Source organism: Petaurus breviceps, unplaced genomic scaffold (assembly GCF_028583685.1).
Source record: "Petaurus breviceps papuanus isolate PSGF00001 unplaced genomic scaffold, PetGlider_PUasm1.0 90808, whole genome shotgun sequence".
Lineage (NCBI taxonomy): Eukaryota > Metazoa > Chordata > Mammalia > Diprotodontia > Petauridae > Petaurus > Petaurus breviceps.
Window position 1 is genome coordinate 15,077,969 of NW_027187349.1, and position 22,930 is coordinate 15,100,898.

The 22,930-nt window shown below is 37.5% G+C and overlaps 1 long non-coding RNA gene across 1 annotated transcript in view; it reads right to left on the reverse strand.

Annotated features, from left to right (window-relative positions):
* Positions 1-22,930, reverse strand: part of LOC138147933 (uncharacterized) — a 51,563-nt gene that overhangs the window by 23,028 nt on the left and 5,605 nt on the right. Inside the window, exon 2 of the long non-coding RNA XR_011164932.1 lies at positions 7,673-7,834. This is a non-coding gene — a long non-coding RNA (uncharacterized lncRNA). The remainder of the gene's footprint in view (positions 1-7,672; positions 7,835-22,930) is intronic.

Genomic DNA, 22,930 nt, shown 5'->3' on the forward strand with positions numbered 1-22,930 from the left:
GGGATCAGTCCCCAAGTATTGATACCAGTCTCTATAAGCCCAATGTTTTGTACAAAATTCAGAAGTTAGCCATTTGATTTGCATCATAAATCACAATGGGACTGTACCAGATGTTTGTCACATGAAGTCCATCTACACAAACCATTAATTGGCTCATTGAACTCTTTTTGGCATAGCACCCTGCCAAAATAACATAATGATTTACAATAACTCACTAATTCATAGCATCAACTTTATAAAGCGGATAAAGCAAGTATAATCATTCTCATTTCAAAAAAAAAAAAGAAATCAGTAGGTTCAAAGAAATTAAAGAACATGACCAAGATCAGACTTAGATAAGTCTCAAAGAGTTGGGGTTCAAAAATCAATTCTTTCCAGACTTCAAGTTCAGCATGTTTTAGGATAAAAGCAAATTTGAATCCTAAAATTAGAGTGCACTAACATCTGCTTCTTTTGTGTAGACATACCTGTCCTTACTGTTCCCACTGAAAATTGACATGCATGCAGGGCCACAGGAAATGTACTAAACTAGTTAAAATTATACTTTTATAAAGCATAGATCTTTCATATCCAGAAAGATTACACCATGATTTCAACAGTTTCTGCATGTCACCATTTCTACTCCCTTCCTCAACTGTTGGTAAAGGTTTTGTAGGTATTTTGATTTACTATAATCCATAGACTGTTTTTAAAAAGAAAAAGAAATTTTCTATTATAGCTTATCTTTTGCAAATCATTTATAATCCTTAATTCAAATTTTAGGTTTTGGGTTTCGCCATCAAATGTTGGATAATTCCTGTAGTCTAGGTTAGATTCATGCAATCCTTTGTTTGAATGTCATAATGGGAATGTAAATTTAAAAATCTTCCCTTCCCCTAGGCTAAAGTGCACCTGGAGCCTTGGGTGGGAGGCTTGTTTTTCAGTAGATACTTCTTGATTGGCCAGTGAGTCAATAAGGTTGTTACATTCTCTGAGCCAGGAGAAGGCTATATAAGCCCTGATGTGTAGCTTTGTTTTGGGACTCACTTTGAGAAGTGTTCTGTGATTTGATCTGGATTCTGGGAAGCAGTTGTCCAGAGCCCCCCGGCTTTGAAAAACCCAGATGTGGAAACCCAGATGTTGACTGGGTATGGATGTAATGGTTGGACAGTTTGGAAATCTGTCTACTTGATCTGTTTCTGTCTTGATAATTCTGCTTGTATACTTTGAAGTTCGGGGTGCTGACCTTTTTCCCCTGAACAAGGTAAACAATATATGTCTGACTGATTAAAGTAAGCTTGTTAACCCATTTTGAGTTGCTTTCCTTTAACAAAGCAGATCCAAGAACCTGTGCTGGCAGCAAACCCTGAGGATGCTTGCTGCTACACATGTTTATACCTTTGTCAACTGGTAGAATCACTAAAAATTATGACTCTTCACCCAAATTCAATTGTATGGTGCATTGTGTGTGTGTGTGTTAATGTTAATGGTGATGAGGGTGTGGGAATGTTCTCTTAAAATTCTTGTAAATATCCAGACTTGGAGTTTGGTTAAAAAAACCACTTTCCATTTTGATTCTCAGTGCAATGCAACTTTCTTCAGTGGTTAAAAAATAAAACCAACAACAAACAACATCTGTTCTTGAAGTTGAGTATATTCTTGGAACCAAATCAAATTGCCAACTATTCTGAGTTTTGCTGAGAAAAAAAGGAAAATCAATGATACATTTACCCCAAGACCATGAGCCAAAAGTTAAAATGGAATTTTTATTTCACAGTATGCTTTGTGCCTTTGATATGTCAACTTCTACACTGTTATATCTTTGGAACATCAGTGAAAATGGGAGGAGAGTAGTATTAGAAGAAGAAATTATCTAGCTTCTCTTTTCCTCAGCCCATGTTTTTGTAATGTTATCTTTGTTCATCTAGAAGGAAAACACAAATAAAAGGCACCACCACCATCGGAGTAACCTCCAGGTATCTTTTAGTAGAAATGTTTCTTCACCAAACCCACCCTGGATGTGAGCATTTAAGATTCTTTTTTTTTTTTTTTAAAGCAATCGGGGTTAAGTACCTTGTTCACAGCCAGTTATTTTGTGTGGGTGTTAAGTATCTGAGGCTGGAATAAATCCCTGGTCTCCTGACTCCAGGACCGGTGCTCTTACTCACTGTGCCACCTGGCCACCCCTGCACATTTAAGATTCTTGTACATCTGAAAAGTTATATATCAATGCTATGGTACCATATCAGCAACAGTTAAAACTGTGGAAAATAATTCCTATAGTAGAAATGTGAATGAAAGATAAAAATTGTGTGTTTGTTAATATATGTTCCTTTCTTTATCTGATGACATATTTTGCAATGATACATCATTTTAAAAAATACGGGATGTATTTGAACTCTGGCATATCAATTTTTCCTAATCCAAAGGAAAATTATCCTTTTTTAAAAGACTACAAGTGATGCATTCACATCAGAATTTTTTCTCCAAAATAACATTTTGATGAGTTAATTGTAAATAAATCAGAAACATAAGGATTAGAACTTTCCTTTCAGTAGACGTGGAAAAGAAAGCTTTTTTAGAAGAGCATGCTTTGAGTTTAGCCGTACCAAAAAATATGAAAATTAGTTGGAGATGTTTGATAAATCTCCAAATGCAGCAAGATCTTCTCTTTTCTCATTGAAAAGGAAGAAGAAAAAGAATCTCCACTCTTCAAGTATTCTTGGAGAATCAAACTCATTTTCAACAGTGTTTAGGATTATAGTAATTACTCCTTTAGTATTCAATTATTTACTGAACTTTAGAAAATGTGTACCCATTGCCATTTGGCTTTAGTATGCTATAAAATTCCTTAAAATCTGCAGCTAAATAGTTTTACTATCATAGCTAAACTGTTTACAAATAATCTCAAATGTTAAAAGAGAGCAGAGCATTCATGTATACTAACCTAAAATGACATATCTTAAACCCTTAAGTTTGGGAATATGTCAGACCAAAGTAGGATGAGATTTATCTCAAAAGAATGTGGAAACTCAGGAGGTGGAGCCAAATGGCAGTGATAAGGCAGCAACTTGCCTGAGCTCTCCCCAAAAGTCCTCAGAACAACTTTAAATAATGCCATATAACAATTCCTGAAGTGGCAGAACCCACAATAAGGACAAAGTGAAATAATTTTCCAACCAAAGACAACATAAAAGGTTGGCAGGAAAAGTCTGTTGCACCTGGGTGAGAGTAGAGCATAGTCCAGTGCAGGTCTTGCCAGCACAGACTTAGTCCCAGTAAACTAGAAACAGGCCTTGAGAGCTCCTGAATCAGCAGTGGCAGCAACTGTTTCTGGAACTCTCATTCAACAAATGGTAAGGGGGTAGAACAACTAGTCAGAAGGGGATTATAGGGGCCTCTTTGCTAGCACTGAAACCGCATTCTGTTGTTTGTCCATGCTTGGATTCAGGTTAAGGTCCTGGGTAGCAGTTCCAGGGTGAGGAGGAGCAGTAGCATATGAGAGTCTGTAGGCTACAATGGAACAGGGACTCTCATCACAGTTTCAGGGCAGAAAAGAGTATTTGTGGTCTCTCACAGACCAAAGCACAGGCCAGAAGAATAATAAACATACCTCTCCTTATATAACACCACTTTGGAAGAACTGAAACCTTTCAGGTCCCTTGAAGTATATCTGAAAACAGCTGCACAAAACCCCTGAAACTTTGTACAATGCACCCTTGACACTGGAAGCAGAGCCCCACTTTAACAAAGAATTAAAAGTCAAAGAATAGACTGAAAAAAATGAACAAACAAGAGAAAAATATCTGACCATAGAAAGTTACTATGATGGCAAGGAAGATCAAAACACATACTCAGAAGATATCAAGTCAAGGATCCAATATGCAAAGCCTCCAAAAAAAATATGAATTGATCTCAGGCCATGGAAGAGCTCAAAAACTATTTTTGAAAGTCAAGTGAGAGAGGTAGAAGAAAAATTGTGAAGAAAAATGAGAGTGATGCAAGAAAATTATGAAATAAGGGTCAATAGCTAGGTATAGGAGACATAAAATAAGGAAGAAAATAACACCTTAAAAGAAAGAGTAGGTACAAAAAAAACCAATGAAGAGAAGAATGCCTTGAAAGATAGAAATGGACAAATGGGAAAAGGTATACAAAAAATGCACTGAAGGAAAAAATATCTCCTTAAAAAATAGAATTGGCCAAATGGAAAAGGAGGCACTAAAGCTCAATGAAGAAAATAATTCCTTAAAGATTATAACCGAGTAAACAGAGTTAATGACTTTATGAGAAATCAAGGGGGAAACAAGAATGTGAATGACAATGTGAAATAATTCATTGGAAAAACAACTGACCTGGAAAATAGATGCAGGAGAGATAATTTAAGAATTATTGAGCTACATGAAAGCCAAGATTAAAAAAAAAAACTAGTCATCATCTTTCAAGAATTTCTCAAGGAAAACTTCCCTGATATTATAGAACCAGAGGGTAAAAACAGAAATTTTTAAAATCCACCAATCACCTCCTGAAAGAGATCCTAAAATGAAAACTTCCAGGAATATTATAGTTGAATTTTAGAGCTCCCAGGTCAAGGATAGAATATTGCAACCACCAAGAAAGATACAATTCAAGTATTGTATAACCACAGTCAGGATAACACAAGATTTAGCAACTTCTACATTAAAGGTATTCACCTTCATTAAAATATCTATACATATTTGTAATGGCTTTTCTTCTTTTTTTTAAATAGTATTTTATTTTTTCTCCAGGTATATGTCAATAAAATTTTTAGCATTTATTTTTACAGGACTTTGAGTTTCAAATTTTTCTTCTTCCTTCTTTCCTTCACCTCACCTCTTCTGAAAATGGTAGGCAGTTTAAAGTCTATACATGTGCTATCATGTAAAAATATTTCCATATTAGTCACAGTTGTGAAAAAAAACAGGTATAAAGAAAAAAAAAGAAAGAATAAATTAAGTGAAAAAAATATGCTCTGATCTGCATTCAGAGTTCATCAGTTCTTTAACTGGATGTGGATAGCATTTTTCTTCATGAGTCTTTTGTACTTGTCTTAGATTATCATGTTGCTGAGAAAACTGTCATTCATAGTTGATCATCAGAAAATATTGCTATTACTGTGTGCAATGTATTCCTGGTTCTGCTCATTCTACTTTGTATCAGTTTGTAAAAGTCTTTCCAAGATTTTCTGAAATCAGACTGTTTATCATTTCATTTTGCACAATAGTATTCCATTATATTTATATGCCACAGTTTGTTCAGATGTTCCTCAATTGATGGACATCTCTTCAATATCCAATGTTTTGCCATCAAAAAAACTATAAATGTTTTTGTACATGAAGGTATTTTTCCTTTTTTTTAGGTATTTATTTTTCTTGCCTCCTCAATGGGTGAGGGGGGTGGGAAATTTGGAACTGAATAGAAAATTGAATAAAAAAAATAATTTAAGGGGAGTCTATGTGGCACAGTGAGTAGAACACTGGCCCTGGAATCAGGAAGACCTGAGTTCAAATCCAGCCTCAGACACTTAACACTTACTAGCCATGTGACCTTGAGCAAGTTACTTAACCCCAATTGCCCTGCCTTCCCCCCTCCAAAAACAAAACAAATAAATAAATTTAAGCTATTTTAAATGAGATGGTATTTACTCATTTCTCCCATCCAGCAATATTTATGATGATTCCTCAAATTTCACTGATAGAAATGGAGAAACATACCATACCCTAGTAACTTCTTCATCCTAGAAGATTACTTTCACTCTGGAATATATACCTCTGAAGTACCCTCATCCCTACCACTGATTGGATGGCTCCTCCAAGAACCTTTCTTTGAAAAGAATTCCCAAGCCACCCATCTCTAATTTTCTCACCAAGTTGTGATCTTTATGACTTCTCTATATTTGTAAAGTGCTTAGTACAGTGCCTGGGGACATGGCAGGTGCTACCTAAGTGCTGATAATCTTCTTATCCTTTCTCTTAGTATTAAATATTTAACAGAGGGAAGATATAAGAATTGAGATGGGAAAGGCTCAGAAGATGAGTTTTCATTGGGACTTAAATTCTCTTCATGTGGGACAATTAAAGAAAATTCCTAGAGCTGAAGAGTAAATTGGCTGATTATAAAACATAAAACAAAACAAAAAATCCTAATGGTGGGGACATTAGCTCAATAATCAACACACCCATATAAATATAATTGCTACAAAATTAAACCATGAAAAACTTATTGTCTTCACCAAGTTATACGCACAACTCATCAGTTATCCCCATTTTATCAATAAGGAAGGAAACAGGCTCAGTGACAGCTCAGAGAAGTCTTTCATCATTAAAAAGACAAAGTTGGGATTTGAATTCAGATCTTTCCTAAATGTAAATACAGTTTTTCCTCCACTATAACAGACATTCTCCCCATAAATAATGAGAAATATCAGTTGTATGAAGTGATAAGAGTTAAGAAAGAAAAATCAAGAGAAAGCATATTGAATGATTATAATTTACTTGAAAGCAGCACTAAAGAGTAAGGGAACCCCAGTTAATTTCAAAGAACAATCTTCTTCCCAAGAACAAAAGATGAATTCTAGATGTAGACTGCCACACATGATTTTAGAGGTGGTTGCTTTGTCCTTAGGTTTTGCTTAATTCCTTTTCATTGCTATATGACAAGGTTCAATAGAAACAGGTGTAGAGATCCAAATATAATGTTAAAAAACAAAAGGGTATCAATTTTAAAATGAGAGTAAAGTAAACTCAGCTGAAGTTTAGTCATTTTTACACAAAAATAATGATATTTACACTATCTTCTTTGTAGGACTGCTGTGGGGTAGGTCTTTTTTGCAAACCTTAAAATGTGTTATTATTGCTAATCTCTAGATGTGGGTGGTAGCAATTGGACTTTTGGATTATGAAGTACAATACAAACATTCCAAGATGTTTTCCCTATTATAATGCCTCACAATGAGAGCCCTCCCTTTGAATTCATAGAAAATATTCAAAGTTGGACTCATCATCATGTGGAGGTGATCTTGGGATCTTGAATAATATGAAAATAGATTACAAGCTCAGACAAGTTCTACTAAACTGAAAAGAGGTCTTTGAGAATGGACCTGGGGACATGTTGTATCTGCTCCCTGATTAATTTATATCATTGCATATTTGGTGTGATAACTGTTATAAACTATATCATTTATACATTATCTAATTTAATCATCTCAACAACTTTTCAAGGTAGGTGCTATTGTGACCCCCATTTTGCATATAAGGAAACTAAGGCAGACACTTTAAGTAACTTTCCAAAGGGTACACGTTTAGTAAATGTCTGAACTCAAATTTGAACTCAGGTCCTACGGAGTCCAGGCCCAGCACTCTATCCACCCTGCCACCTAAGGACAGGTCAACTCATCACCAGTTACAGAATCAGAAATGTAGATGTGTAAGTGATTTCCGTTGTCATCTGGTACAACCTATAGAGAAATATCATTCCCACTACAACATACCTTGAAAGTAGCCATCACTTTTTGCTTAAAGAACTCTAATGGGGGGGAACTACTAAAGGTTGACCATCAGGTGATGGTATCTTTGACCATGGCAGCCCATGAAATATTTGATTTAGTAATTATCCATATTACACCTTGTGACATTTCTTGTGTTTTCTTTATAAAACAATAATTTAAAAATACCTTAAAGTAATGTTGCTTTGTAGCTCAGAATGCTCTTTCTCATCCATTCTTTTACTTGATTCTCTTGATAATTCATTCTTTTATAGATCTATGTGATGTTTTCTTCATGAGGTTATACCCTCATTTGAGACACAAACTTGTGCTTCTTGATGTCTTCAGTGCCTAGCACAATGTTATGAACATATTAGGCATTTTAGAAATATTTGTTGATTAGATTTAAAAAAAAAGCATATATCTGTTCAATAATTCAAATCAGCATACAATCTACTCAAAGTAAAAGTTATGTCCTATCAATATTTTAATTACAAACAATAAATTTTTTGTCATTTGATTGTCATTGCCCTCAGAATAAACCTGAGTTCAGTCTACCTACTATGCCAGTGTTTTAATTGTTGTGAGAAAAGAGATTATATACTGCTATGCACAAAGTTCCAAGTTTCTTGAAGACAGGTCCTATTTCATTTTTATCTTTGTAACTCAGTACCCAATGAAGTTCCCAGGATATAGAATGTGTTGAACAAATGCTTGTTGCTTGATTGATAGGAGGCCAACCACCTAGTCCAATGTCCTCATTTACATTGAGGAAATTAGATCACACAAGTAAAGTGACTTGCCAAAGGTCACCCAGGTAATAAGCATCTGAGGAGACTTTTGAACCCAGATCCTCTTTATCCAAACCCATTGCACTTTCCAATAGTCTATTTTGACTTATCTATGTGCATATAGTCCAGCCTTCCTTTTTTTCATCCTCTAGCCTTAGGCCTTTTCAACCAATTACAAGGCTTCAACAATACCTTCATCAGAGTTTTGGACAAAATCAGCCTGAGATCATGAACAAACATATTAACTTTAAAGTAAAAAGTGAAGCCAGGCCTCTGTATAAATCTTAAAGGACAATTTTCCAGGATGTTCAATCCACGCTGATATGGTCATCTTTATACAGACTAAGCTATTTAAACACAATACTAATTCCAAAAAATAGATAAAAATCTAACAAAACACTAGGGGTCCTCCTTAGCAAGAAGGCATTCTCTGATACATGAAGTATGAAAACAAGACAGTCAGTTTGAAAGGCAATTTTTAGTTGTGGCTAGAAAACTCTTGGAAAATTAGGGGAGTAGGGAGAGAAATAACCCAGCTTATACAGTTTGTTGGTTAAAAAAGCAGAAAGGTATCTTTCTGTAAAGATTTCTTTTTGGCATTTTCACTTATCTTTGAGCTTCCTTAAGGAAATCTAACCTTCATTTTCTGTGTGTTCAGTGAACTTGGTGGAATGGCCTGGGTCAGCAGAAAGATGTCCCAAAGTAAATGATCTCTAACTCTTAGTGGGGGAAGGAGCCAGCAGAGAGAAGGGGTCTGCCAACAATGGAACTCTGGTACTCAATATCTAACAACCCTGAAAACATATGATTAAATAAAAAGGGTTGCAGGGTCAGAAGAAGGGAATTGCTATTGATCATACTGTGGGACACACACACACACACACACACACACACTCCTTAAGAGGAGGTTTTGTGTTACACTATGGAACAGAGAAGGGCTGAATATGTTCTGTATTATAACATGAGTAGACATAAACCAGACTCACTCGTGAGGGCTCCCTTTCACTTGCTTACAGAGACTCCTGCCCCACCCCCAACCTGGGTCCCGTAGGATATAGTGGAAAAGATGGATACATGTATGTTCTCAGTAACTCTCAACCACATAAACACTCCAGTGAAGAACAAAAGAAAGTGGGTCATGTAACCCAAACTTCAGAAAATGCCGAGGAAAGTGGTAGAGCTGGGGGAGTAGAGAAAGGTGGGATGCTGATGGTAAAAAAAAAAATTGCAAGGTCCTTTCAAATGGCCTTTTGAGTTCTCTTTTTTGTTATTAGTATCTATTTACAAATAAGCTTTTGATGGAGCTGTTTCTGAACAGTCTCTCTGGCAAGAATTTGCTCTTGAAAGCAATCCAGTATGTGGAGGAGCCATCGGAAGCTCAGAGCCCTTTATTGGAGGCTTCAGATGGACAAAATTGGCTTGGAAATACCCTTTGTTTGGCTTAACTGTCTTAGTAGCATAGGGAGCTGTGGGAACCTTGCAACTAGCTTGGGAGTCAGGTCATAGCTCCCCAGCAACAATTTCCCTGATTTCTATTCCTGCCTCTCTGGACAGAGTTCAGCCTTTTGAAACCCTAGACTATCAGGCTCCCTGTTGCAAGCTTTCCTCTCCTTCAGTTTGATTTATCATAAAGTGGCCATACCAGAATGGTCCATGGAAAAGGGCATAATACTCTTTTCCTCCCTTTATCCTTCAATATCAAGAAGGAGTCAAAAGGATAGGCAAAATAATACTGGGGAGTACATCCTAGCTCTGTCACCTCAATTATCTTTGAGAACTCAGGTAACTTAACCTCAATAGCCACATCCTTTAAAGAATATGGTTGAGGGGTGGCTAGGTGGCACAGTGGATAGAGCACCAGTCCTGGAGGCAGGAGGACCTGAGTTCAAATTCAGCCTCAGACATTTAACACTTACTAGCAGTGTGACCTTGGGCAAGTCACTTAACCCCAATTGCCCTGCCCTCCCCCTTACAAAAAGCAAATATATATATATATATATATATACTTGAATAAAAAATGTGGAAAAGGCATTCCTAATTAAAAATGTTTGGAATAAGTATTTCCTGGTATTCCATTTACATGTCTATAAAATGAAAGAGTTGGGAATAGATGTTGTATGATGTCTCTTCCATCTCTCAATCTATAATGCTAGGATGTATGATCTTTAAGGTACCCTGTAGCTTTAAGATAGGAATTTTTAACCCAGGGGATCCGTGAAGTTTGATAAAAATAATTATTTCATTATACTTGATTTTATTTCTCATCATATATATTTTATTTCATATATTTGTAAACATCTTTCTGAGAAGAGCTTCACCGGACTGCCAAAGGGATCCCATGTCACCAGTTAGGTAGAGTGCCCATATTCTAAGAAGATAAAATTCTATATCTCAGCATCACATATTCCAGGAAATATTCTCTTGCTCTTGTGGGCCTTGTACTGCCAGTATCATCTTCCTAACCCCATTCCAACATTTATTTGACTGGAGTAAAGGGATGATAAATGTGAACAAGAACTGAAATATAAATATAGAATGTCTTAGTTGAATCATGGCCTAGATCTCAGAAATCATACATTCTACTTCTTTACTATTAGGATTTCATATCAATGACAACTTTGGAATACTGGACACTTCCATATATGAAGTATATATGAACAGAAGGAGTTCAGAAAATGACCAGATAAAGAGAAAATTCCATAGTTCAAGTTACTTTGGATTTAAGTGGCTTAGGTCCCAATTGTCTCTAGTGGTCTGGATTGGAATATGGAATATGGAATAATGAGAAAGAATAATGGACTTGGAGAAGAGGAAAGGGAGAGGTATAGTGGGATAAATCATCTGGCATAAAAGAAGGCTGAAAGAGATTTTACAGTGGAGGGGAAAATGGGGAAAGTGAGCAGGGGAGCACATGAACCTTATTCTCATTGGAGTTGACTTAAAGAGGGAATAATAAACACATTCAATCGGGTATAGTAATCTATCTTGCCATACAAGAAAGTGAAAAGAGAAGGGAATAAAGCTGATAGAAGGGAGGGTAATTTGGGGAGGTAAAAATCATAAGCAAAACACTTTTGAGAATGACAAGGTAAAAGGAGAGAGTAGGCTAAACAGGGGGAAAATAAGGTGGAAGGAAATGCATAGTTGGTAATGATTACTGTGAAAAAAATTTCAGTGAGTTTCTCTAATAAAGACTTCATGTCCCAAATATATAGAAAACTGAGTCAGATTTATAGAAATAAGACCCATTCCTCAACTGATAAATGATCAAAGGATATGGACTGGTAGCTTTCAGACAAAATAATCAAAGCTATCTATAATCATATAAAAATGCTCTAAATCACTAGTGATGACAAAAATGCAAATTAAAACAATTCTGAATTATTACATCAGACCTATCAGATTGGTTAATATGACAGAAATAGAGAGTGGCAAATGTTGGAGGGGGTGTGAGAAAATTCAAACACTAATGTACCATTGGTAAAATTATATACTGATTCTGGAGGGCAATTTGGAACTATGCCCAAAGGGCTATAAACCCATGCATACCCTTTGACCATGCAATACCACTAGTAGATCTGTATGCTAAAGAGATATTTTTTAAAGGAAAAGAACCTACATGTACAAAAATATTTATAGCAGCTCTTTTAGTGATGGCAAAAAATTAAAAATTGAAATGATGTTAATCAACTGAGAAATAACGGAACAAATTGTATATAATTGTGATAGAATATTATTGTGTTCTAAGAAATGATGGGTAATAGTTAGACTCTCACCTTCTTTATTCAAGCACCACCATTGACATGAGCCCTTTCCTATCCCATCAACTGCTTTTGCTGTCACTAAATGATTTACTGTTTCTTGTGCATTGTGTGTGTGTATGTGTACACACACATGTTTTCATAGAATGCAAATTCCTTAAGAGTGAGGTTTATCTCTTTGTTCTCCCTGACTAGTTGACATATATTTTGTATTTACTTAATTATGTGTGTTCTATCTCCCTTATAAGAATGTGAGCTACCTCATGGTCAGTATTGGAACTTGTTGTTTGACTATGTATATTTATTATAAGAGGTTTGTTTTGGGGGGATTTGAGAGGAAGAGAAAATAAATGCTTGGCAATTGAAATTATAACAAAATAAAACTAAAAATTGATCTCCTTCAGGGGAAAAAAGAAATGATGAGCAGGATACTCTCATAAAAACATGGAAAGACTTATATGAACTGATGAAAAGTGAAATGAGCAGAACCAGAAGAACACTGTATACAGTAACAGCAATATTGTATGAAGATCTACTATGTATAAGCAAGCTATTCTCAGTAGTAGAATGATCCAAGACAATTCTGTAGGACTTATGATAAAAGGTGCTGTCTATCTGCAGAAAAGGAACTGGTAGAACCTGACTGCAGATCAAAGACACTCTTTCTTTACTTTCTTTATTTTTCTTTTTTTTTTGTCTGTGTTTTCTTTCACAGAATGACTTACATGGAAATGTGTTTGCCTGACTATACATGTATAACCTGTTTACTTTCTTAATGGGGAGTGAGGAGAAGAGAAAAAGAGAGAATTTGAAACTTAAAATTTGGAGTAAAAGAATGATAAAATTGCTTTACATGTAATTGATGAAAATAAAAAATTAAGATTTTTAAAATAATATCATATAAAGGTAACAAGAAGTAGACCACTTGAGTTAGAATATGGAGTATTAGATGGATTACTACATTATGTAGGATATGTTTGGTGCTCAGGGAGGTTATCTAAATATATTGTCTAAATTGGTTGTCTAAATATGACTTGTGAAGAGGCATGGATAGATATTTCTGTAAACTTCAACTCTCTTCTCCCAGAGAAACTTTGATTCCTGCCTACAAGGGGTCAACAGAAGAAGCAATGAGGCTGGGTACACTGCTTTCCTCTGAGAGAGAGAGAGTCACACCATACTAGAATTATGGTAATATGCTCCTCTCAAAGAGCATTAGTTTAGGGAAATGATGGTTTAAGACTTATGTTGGAAGATGGTGGAGTAGAAACAGAACTTTAGTGGAGCTTCCACCTTCCACCTCCTCCAATTCATGGTAAAAAATGACTCTAAACAAACTCTGGAGATACAGAACCCCCAAAATAACAGGGAGAAGCTAACTCTCCACTGAAGACAGCCTGGAAAGCCAGCAGGAAGGGGCAGTGCAGCACTCTGAGAGCCAATCCCCAACCCCATGTGAGCCAGAGATTTTAGCCTCAGGGGGGCCACAACCAGCCATTGGTTGGAGGGACTTCAGATCACCAGAAGCTGAGGTGATTTCCAGAATTATCAACCCATAGATGCTAAGGACAAAGTGAGAGGTCAGTGCAGTGTGGACTTTCAGACCTGGAGTACAGGAGTGCAGTCCAGCCTTTGCCCCCAGGGTGAGAAGCAGCTGAGGTGTGGCAGATGTGCAGCCACCACCACATGGCTGCTTCAGAGTTCCTGGCCTGCAGACTGTAGGGGGACCAAGTGACCAGTCAGAAGGGTATAACTCTTGCTTTAACCTGCTTGGATCTGGATTGTGGTCTAGGGTGGCAGTCCTGAGGTGCATGGCCAGTTTACCAGAGCATGTAGAGGCTTCAGATAGGGCACCCAACTAATAAGTCCAGCAGCTGCAAAAACCCCAGCAATTTGGGACAAAGTTCCCCTCTCTGCTAGCAGCATTCTACTGTGGCAAACAGCTCAAAAGTAAAGTAAGTGAGTGGCAACATGAGGAAGCAAAGCAAGCAGATCAATCTGATATTAGACTCATATTTGAGGGACACAAAGGATCAAAGCATGGAACAGGAGGAAGACAACAAATTCAGGACTCCAGCACCAAAAGCTTCCAAGAAAATTATGAGCTGCTTAGAGGCCATAGAGGAGCTTAAAAAAGATTTTGTAAACCAAATAAGGGAAGTGGAGGGAAAATTGGGAAGAGAAATGAGAATTATGCAAGAAAATTATGAGAGTCAACAACCTGACTGAAGAAAATAACACCTTAGACTAACTCAAATGGCAAAGGAGGCTCAAAAAGCTAATGAGGAGAAGAATGCCTTAAAAAGCCAAATTTGCCAGATGGAAAAAGAATCTCACAAGCTCACTGAAGAGAATCATTCCTTTAGAATTAGATTGGAGCAAATGAAAGCTAGTGACTTTATGAGAAATCAAGATACTATTAAACAGATCCAAACATATGAAAAAATAGAAGGCAATGTGAAATATCTCATTGGAAAGACCACTAACCTGAAAAATTGATACAGGAGAGCGAATTTAAAAATTATTGGACTACCTGAAAGCCATGATCAAAAAACAAAAGAACCTAGAAATCATTCTCCAAGAAATTCTCAAGGAAAATTGCCCTGATGTTTTAGAGCCAGAGGGCAAAATAGAGGTTGAAAGAATCCACCAATCACCTCCTGAAAAAGATACCAAAAAGAAAACTCCTAGGAATATTATAGCCAGGTTCTGGAATTCCCAGATCAAGGAGAAAATATTACAAGCAGCCAGGAAGAAACAATTTGCATATTGTGGAAACATAATCAGGATAACACAGGATCTGGCAGCTTCTTCATTGAAGGATCGAAGGGATTGGGATATCATATTCTGGAGGTCAAAGGAGCTGGGATTAAAAGCAAGAATCACCTACTCAGCAAAACTGAGTATCATGTTTCAGGGGAAAATATGGTCATTCAATGGAATAGAGGACTTTCAAGCATTCTTTTTTTCTGGAAAACTTTTTATTGTAGGTGTAATAGGACACAGCTGGGTACAGTAAGTTAGATGATTCCAATTTTGTTGGCAACATATAAAGCAGTGTAGTCTGGAGCAAGACTGACATAGTCCTTCTTCTCTCCATCAGGCCAGATCAGTATGTTGACCTTGGCCACATCTATGTCATATAGCTTCTTTGCAGCCTGCTTGTTGGTCTTGATGTCCACAATGAAGACTAGGGTGTTGTTGTCCTCAATCTTCTTCATAGCAGACTCAGTGGTCAAAGGAAACTTAATGATGGCATAGTGATAGAGTTTGTTTCTCCAAGGGGCAATTTTCCAAGGGTATTTGGGCTGCCTTTGAAGTCTCTGTCTTGGGTTGCCAGAAGGGGGGGATGTTTGGATATTCTTTTTGTGTATATGGACACCCTTCAGCACTTCCTTCTTGGCCTTCAAAGCCTTGGACTTGGCTTCTGTCTTGGGGGGGGGGGGGGGGGAGGGGCCATGGCTTCCTTCTTCAACTTCAGTGCCATCTTGGGGGAAAGGGACTTTCAAGCATTCTTGATGAAAAAAACAGAGTTGAATAGAAAATTTGACACTCAGATACAAGAAGCAAGATAAGTATGAGAAGGTAAACAGAGAAAAGGAATCATAATGAACTTATCAAAGTTGAACTACGTACATTCCTACATAGAGAAATAATTGTAACTTATGAAACTTTTCTCAGTATGAGAATAAATGAAGGGAATAGAAATGTGTGTGTGTGTGTATATATATATATATATATATATATGTGTGTGTGTGTGCATGTGTGTGTGTTTGTGTACATATATATATATATATATATGTCTATATAGGAGGGTATATGGGCATATGAATACAAATGTGAGTGTGTGTATATATGTGTAGAGGTATACATAGAGGGCATAGAAAAATTTAATAGGAAGGGATGATACTTAAAAGGTGAAATTAAGAGGTGAGAGAGGAATATAATGAGAGTAGATGGGGAAAGACATAATGGGGTAAACTATCTCATATAAAAGAGGCAAGGGAAAACTGTTACAATTGAAGGGAAGAAGAGGAAGGCAAAAGGGAATAAGTCAACCTTGTTCTCATTGAATTTGGCTTAGGGAGGGAATGGCATACACACTAAATAGGGTATCTCATCCTACAGGAGAGTGGGGGGGAGGGAATAAGAGGGGGAATGATTGAAGTGAGGTCAGTCTGAGGGTGAGGAAAGTTGGAAGCACACACTTTTGAAAAGGGACAGGATCAAAGTAGAGAATAGAACAAGAAGGGGGTGGGATATGGAGGGAAATATAGTAAGTTTTTCGCAATATATCCACTATGGTAAATGTTTTGCATTGCTCCTCATGTACAACTTATATTGCTTATCTTCCCAGTAAGGGTGGGTGAGGAGGGAGAAAGGGAAAGAATCTGGAATTCAAAGTATTAAAATCAAATTTTTAATATATATACTATTATTATTTAATATTTAACTAGGAAGTAAGATATGCAGGCACATAGAGATCCACTGTGCCCTACTGGAAAGTCAGAGGGGGCATGGGTGAAGATATGGGAGATAGAAGATTAGGGGAGGGGATATTCAGTGGGATAGATGTTTTGGGGTGGTGGGTAGGGGGAAAATGGAGAGAAAATTTGTAGCTCAAAATCTTGTGGATGTAAACTAAAACATAAAAAAAGAAGAAGAAATAAAAAATATATAAACACAAGAAAATATATTTATGTTGTTTTTCTGGTCACTATCCCATAAAGGGAAAGGGATATCTCAAGTTTATATTAGCAGACTTGTCTCTTTCCTATCACTTACCATTCAAAAAACCATGATAAACCGTGAATAAAGTAAAACCCATTTAAGCAAAAACATAGCAAACAGAAATGAGAATTCTACAGATTAGAATATATTATGAAATACCCAGAGTGAATGACCTCTTCTACTGGAAGCAAGATTTCTTGGTTTAATTTTAACAGAGGCCCTTGTCTCACCCAAGGGGAAATAATTCCCTGAATTCTTTAGGGAAGCAAGCTGGAAGACTTGTATACCTCCCAAAGTTCTCTGTCTCTCTGTCTCTCTCTGTCTGTCTCTGTCTCTGTCTTTTTTTCTGTCTCTCTCTCTGTGTCTCTCTGTCTGTGTGTCTCTCTCTCTGTCTCTGCCTCTCTCTGTCTCTCTGTCTCTGTCTCTGTCTCTGTCTCTCTCTGTCTCTCTCTCTCTCTGTCTCTCTCTCTCTCTCTCTCCCTCCCTCCCTCCCTCCCTCCTTCCCTCCTCCTGTCATCCCTCTTCATCTCTCTCCTTGTTACTCTCCCTCTGATTCAGTATTTTATCAAAGCCCGTCTGGAATCACATGTCCTCTCTTGCTGCAGATATGACAAAGAATGTCTTTCCTTTCCAGATTTCTCAAGTCAGCTCTGTCCCTCATGTAGACATAGCATTAAAATCATTCTCTCCTTCAATGAGGAGTTTCCTACACTAATTCTCCAGGACTGAAATTTGAGTAACAATATTAAGTTTACAAAGCCAATATCAGGTAATAACCAGTAACTGATAAAATCCCTTGCCCATTAAATCATCCTCCCAAAGGAACTATTAAAAGATGAATTCTGAGTAAACATTATGCTTCTATCAACTTTCATGGCATTTGCCTAAAATTGTTCTGCAATTTTTTTTTCCTTGAGAGAATGCTGTTTATGTCACCCAGATCACAAAAGAGTTACCAAGTAACCCTAAATGCTTTTCAGCTGACCAGTACATAATTTACTTGTATTAAGTGAGAATGTTGACTAGTGTTAGGCTCTGGGGAGTACTGCTGAAGGCCCTCTGTGTAATTCACAATGACACTCCACCAAGAAAGAACAATTGGAGTCATGGTCTCTTAAATTGGAGATGGTCAAAGGCTGCTTAGGTCATCCAGCTCAGCTCTCTGCCAGGACAGGCTCTATATTGAAGCTCAGTCCAACTGCCAAAAGGTTGAAACAGATGCAAGTTGTTCATGACAGGCAGAACATCCTCTCTGAAGGTTTCTGGACCTCCTTCAGTTGACCTCATTAGTGATTTGTGCTAGGACATTATAGTGTCATAGGACACCAAGGTCACATTCAGTCATTAAGAAGGCATAATAATTTGTTTGAACCAAAAACTTGCCACAAAAGAACAGAATAAATAAGTTGAAAAATTGAAAAGATAATGAGAAGACAAATATGACTCAATCAGAAATTAAAATTCATATGGCAAAAACAATCTGTCCCTATTTCTGTCTGATCAAAATTCAATATTTTTATCCCTCTCTTTCTTTGACAGTCAGACTTTACCTTTGAAACACTATAAAGTCCTATATCCCATCTACATCAGATCCATATTGTTTCTGTTCCACAGAGATTCTCTCTTTTCTGACAACCCACAAAATTTCCTGAATTTATCTGCATATATATCAGGCCACCCAAATACATACTACTCATCTAATGTTAACTCAGGAGTCTTGTGGGGTTTTTTTGGGGGGGTAGTCATTATTCTTCCCTTTCTTGCACCCTTACATGATTATAAAAATTATTGTAATTGTTATCACCAGGGTAGCATAATTGAAAATTGGACTTGAAGTTAGGAGCACCAGAGGTCAAGTCATTACTAGTTGTGTGCCCATGAACCATATCACAACTTCCCTTGACCCTAATTCATAAAATGAGCATTTTAGCATCTGTCTCACAGGGTCACTTACAGCTACAAATTAGATGATAGATAGATAGATAGATAGATAGATAGATAGATAGATAGATAGATAGATAGATAGATAGATAGATAGTAGATAGATAGATAGATAGATAGATAGATAGATAGATAGATAGATAGATAGATAGATAGCACTTGAGGAGATGAAACTTTAGTACTCCAATCGATCTGTGATCTTTTTTTAAATTTTTCAAATGCTTTATTAACTTCTGATTTACATCATTCATTTCCGCCAGATTTTGAGTTACAAATTTTCTCCCCGTTTTTTCTCCTACCCACTGACCCAAAATAGCAGTTCCACAGGATATCCCCTCCTCCAATCTGCTCTCTCCCATATTTTCTCCCATACCAATTTCGACTTTTCCAGTGGATCTCTATTCCCCAGTGCCTGTATATCTTATTTCACAATTACATGTAAAATAGTATTAATAATAGTATGTAGATATATGTTTGATTTTAAAACTGAATTCCAGATTTATTCCCTTCCTCCCTTGTCACCCATCCTTACTGGGAAGATAAGCAGTTCAGTATAGGTTGTACATGTGTGGCTAATGCAAAACAATAACATAGTAGATATATTGTAAAAGACTGACTATATTTCCCTCCCTCCTATCCCACCTCCCACTTGTTCTATTCTCTACTTTGATCCCATCCCTTTTCAAAAGTGGGTGCTTCCAACTTTCCTCCCCCCCAGCCTGCCCTCCCTTCCATCATCCCCCCTCTCATCCCCTTCCCCCCCTATTCTCCTGGAGGGTGATATCCCCTATTCAGTGTATATTTCATTCCCTCCTCAAGCCAAATTCAATGGGAATAAGGTTGACCCATTCCCTTTTGCCTTCCTATTCTTCCCCTCCTTTGTAATCATTTTCCCTTGTCTCTTCTATACGAGATAGTTTACCCCATTCTGTCTCTCCCATCTCCCCTCATTAAATTCCTCTCTCACCTCTTAATTTTACCTTGTATCATCCCTTCCTGTTAAATTGGTCCTGTGCTCTCTATGTATTCCTGTAAACATATACACACACATTCACATATGTATTCAAATTATGCCCACATACCCTCAAATATAGACATATATATATATATATGTATGTTCATAGTTCAACTTTGATAAGTTCCTTATGATTTCTTTTCCCTGTTTACCTTCTCATTCTTCTCTTGCTTCTTGTATCTGGATGTCAAATTTTCTATTCAACTCTGATTTTTTCCGCAAGAATGCTTGAAAGTTCTCTATTCCACTGAATGACCATATTTTCCCCTGAAACATGATACTCAGTTTTGCTGGGTAGGTGACTCTTGGTTTTAATCCCAGCTCCTTTGCCCTTTGGAATATCATATTCTAAGCCTTTCAATCCCTCAGTGTAAAGCTGCCAGATCTTGGGTTATCCTGATTGTGTTTCCACAATATTCAAATTGTTTCTTCCTGGCTGCTTGTAATATTCTCTCCTTGATCTGGGAATTCCAGAACCTGGCTATAATATTCCTAGGAATTTTCTTTTTGAGATCTTTTTCAGAAGGTGATCGGTGGATTCTTTCAACCTCTATTTTGGCCTTTGGTTCTAAAACATCAGGGAAGTTTTCTTTCAGAACTTCTTGGAGGATGATTTCTAGGTTCTTACTTTGATCATGGCTTTCAGGTAGTCTAATAATTTTTAAATTATCTCTCCTGTATCTATTTTCCAGGTCAGTGGTTTTTCCCATGAGATATTTCACATTGCCTTCTATTCTTTCATTTGTTTGGATCTGTTTAATAGTATCTTGATTTCTCATAAAGTCATTAGCTTCCATTTGCTCCAATCTAATTCTGAAGCAATGATTCTCCTCATTGAACTTTTGAGATTCTTTTTCCATCTGGCAAATTTGGCTTTTTAAGGCATTCTTCTCCTTATTGCCTTTTTGGGCCTCTTTTGCCATTTGAGTTAGTCTATGTTTTAAGGTAGTATTTTCCTCAGTCAAGCTGTTGACTCTCATTTTGTAATTTTCTTGCACTGTTCTCATTTTTCTTCCCAATTTTTCCTCCATTTCTCTTATCTGCTTCTTAAGGTCCTCTATGGCCTGTAACCAGCTTGCATTTTTCTTTGAAGCTTTTGGTTCAGGAGTTCTGACTTCACTGTCTTCCTCCTGTTCCATGCTTTGCTCCTTTTTGTCCCCAAAATAGGAGTCTAATATTGGAATCTTCTGTCTGCTTTGTTTCTTTTGCCTGGTCATGTCACCCCCAACCAGAGAGGGGAGCTTTCGCCCAAACGTTGGGTTTTCTCAGCTGCCAGAGGTATTATATGGGTGCCCTCTCTGAGGTCTCCACATGCTATGGCAAGCTGGACACACACCCCAAGACCTCCACCCTAGACTGCAATCCAGATCCAAGCAGGTTAAAGCAAGAGCAATTACCCCTCAGACTGGTGCTTGGTCCCCCTACACTCTGTAGGCCAGGAGCTGAAGCTGCCACATGATGCTGGCTGGCTGTGCCAGCATCTCAGCGGCTTCTCACCCCGGGGGCAAAAGCCATGCACTCCCATTCATTTGGTCCCAGAGTCCAGATTGCAGGGACCTCTCACTTTTTCCTTCGCATCTATGTGTTGATAAATCTGGAAATGGCCACAGCTGCTGCTGATTGGGAGTCCCTCTGGCCGGCTGGGCTTGGCTCCTAGAGCGCTGTGCTGGCTGCTTCCTGCTGGCCTGCCAGGCTGTCCTCAGTAGGAGGTTAGCTTCTCTGTGTCATTTTGTGGGTTCTGCAGCTCCAAAGTTTGTTTAGAGTTGCCTTTTTACATGGATTGAGGAAGGTCAGAAGCCAGAGCTGTGGGGAGGTCCTGCTTCTAGTCTGCCATCTTGACTCCACCACCATATCTGTGATCTTTTCAACATGTATGTTCCCTTCCAGTAGTTCAGGTCACCATTCACCCATGCCCAACCATTCTATGACTTTTATTCATTTTTTCCAATAAGTTTTTCACAGAAAACTTACCCAGTGTATCAACTTCAAGTACTTAATCTTGCCAGAAGCTTCAGAATTTGACAAAAAAATCTTCCTAAGAAAGTTTGGATGAAGTCATTTCATTTTCCTGGCATGGTGCTGGTATACTGCACAAGTTTCACAGGCATACAACAATGAGGTGAGCGCAATGGCACCATAGACCAGTTTTGTAGGCAGTCTAATACCTCTTCTCTCACACACTTTCCTTTTGAGCCTCCAAACACTGAGCTAGCCCTGGCAATGTGTGTGTTAACCTCATCATCCCTGGAAAGTACACTACAAAGATAAGTGAACTTCTCTACAGAATTCAGAATTTCTCTATTTGCTGTAAGCAATGGTTCCACAAATGAATGGTGAGGTGCTGACTGGTAGAGAATCTCTATTTTGTTACTGTTAACTGTCAGGTCAGAATTAGCACAAGTGGAAGATAATCAATACCTACTCTGTTGCAATGCAACATCAGAGGCTACGTTGAATGTACAATCATCTGAAAACAAAAAGTTGTGCACCAACTTTCCCTCCACTTTAGTCTTGGCCTGTAGCCTTTTCAAGTTAAATGATTTACCATCAGTGAAGTAGCTGACCTTAATATTGTTTTGTCCTTGTTGAAGGCATCCAACATTACTAATAACATCATGTTTAAAAGCATGGGAGAAAGCACACAGCAGTGCTTCTCTCCATTGGTGGCTAGGAAAGTATGAGAGCACCATTCATTATCCAGAAACTGTCCAAGCATGCTGTCATGGAACTGATATACAATACTGATGAACTTTTCAATGACCAAGACATGTACACACACACACATCAGTGGTTGCCACAGGACAATCAAGTTCTCTTTTCTTTATAGATATGGACAATGGAGGCTTCCTTGAACTCCTAGGGGATAATCTCTTGCCATATGATCCAGACAATTTTTTCAGCTTTAGTACAGGCAGTAGATTCCTTGTCTTTTATATTTCAGCTGAAATAGAATCAGCAACATGTTCTTTGCCAGATGAGAGGAACCTTATGGCATTCAAAACCTATTCTTCAGTTGAAAGTTCAGCTAGAGAGGGATTAAATTCAACCTGAAATATATGGTCAATGGCTTAAGCATTGGCCAGTTCTGGAAGTGTTCAGCCCATCTTTCCAGGATCATGTCCTTATCACTAATCTAAATAGCTTTATCAGCACTGAGTAGTTGACATGCACCATAGGTCTTTGGCCCATAAATAGCCTTCATGTCATC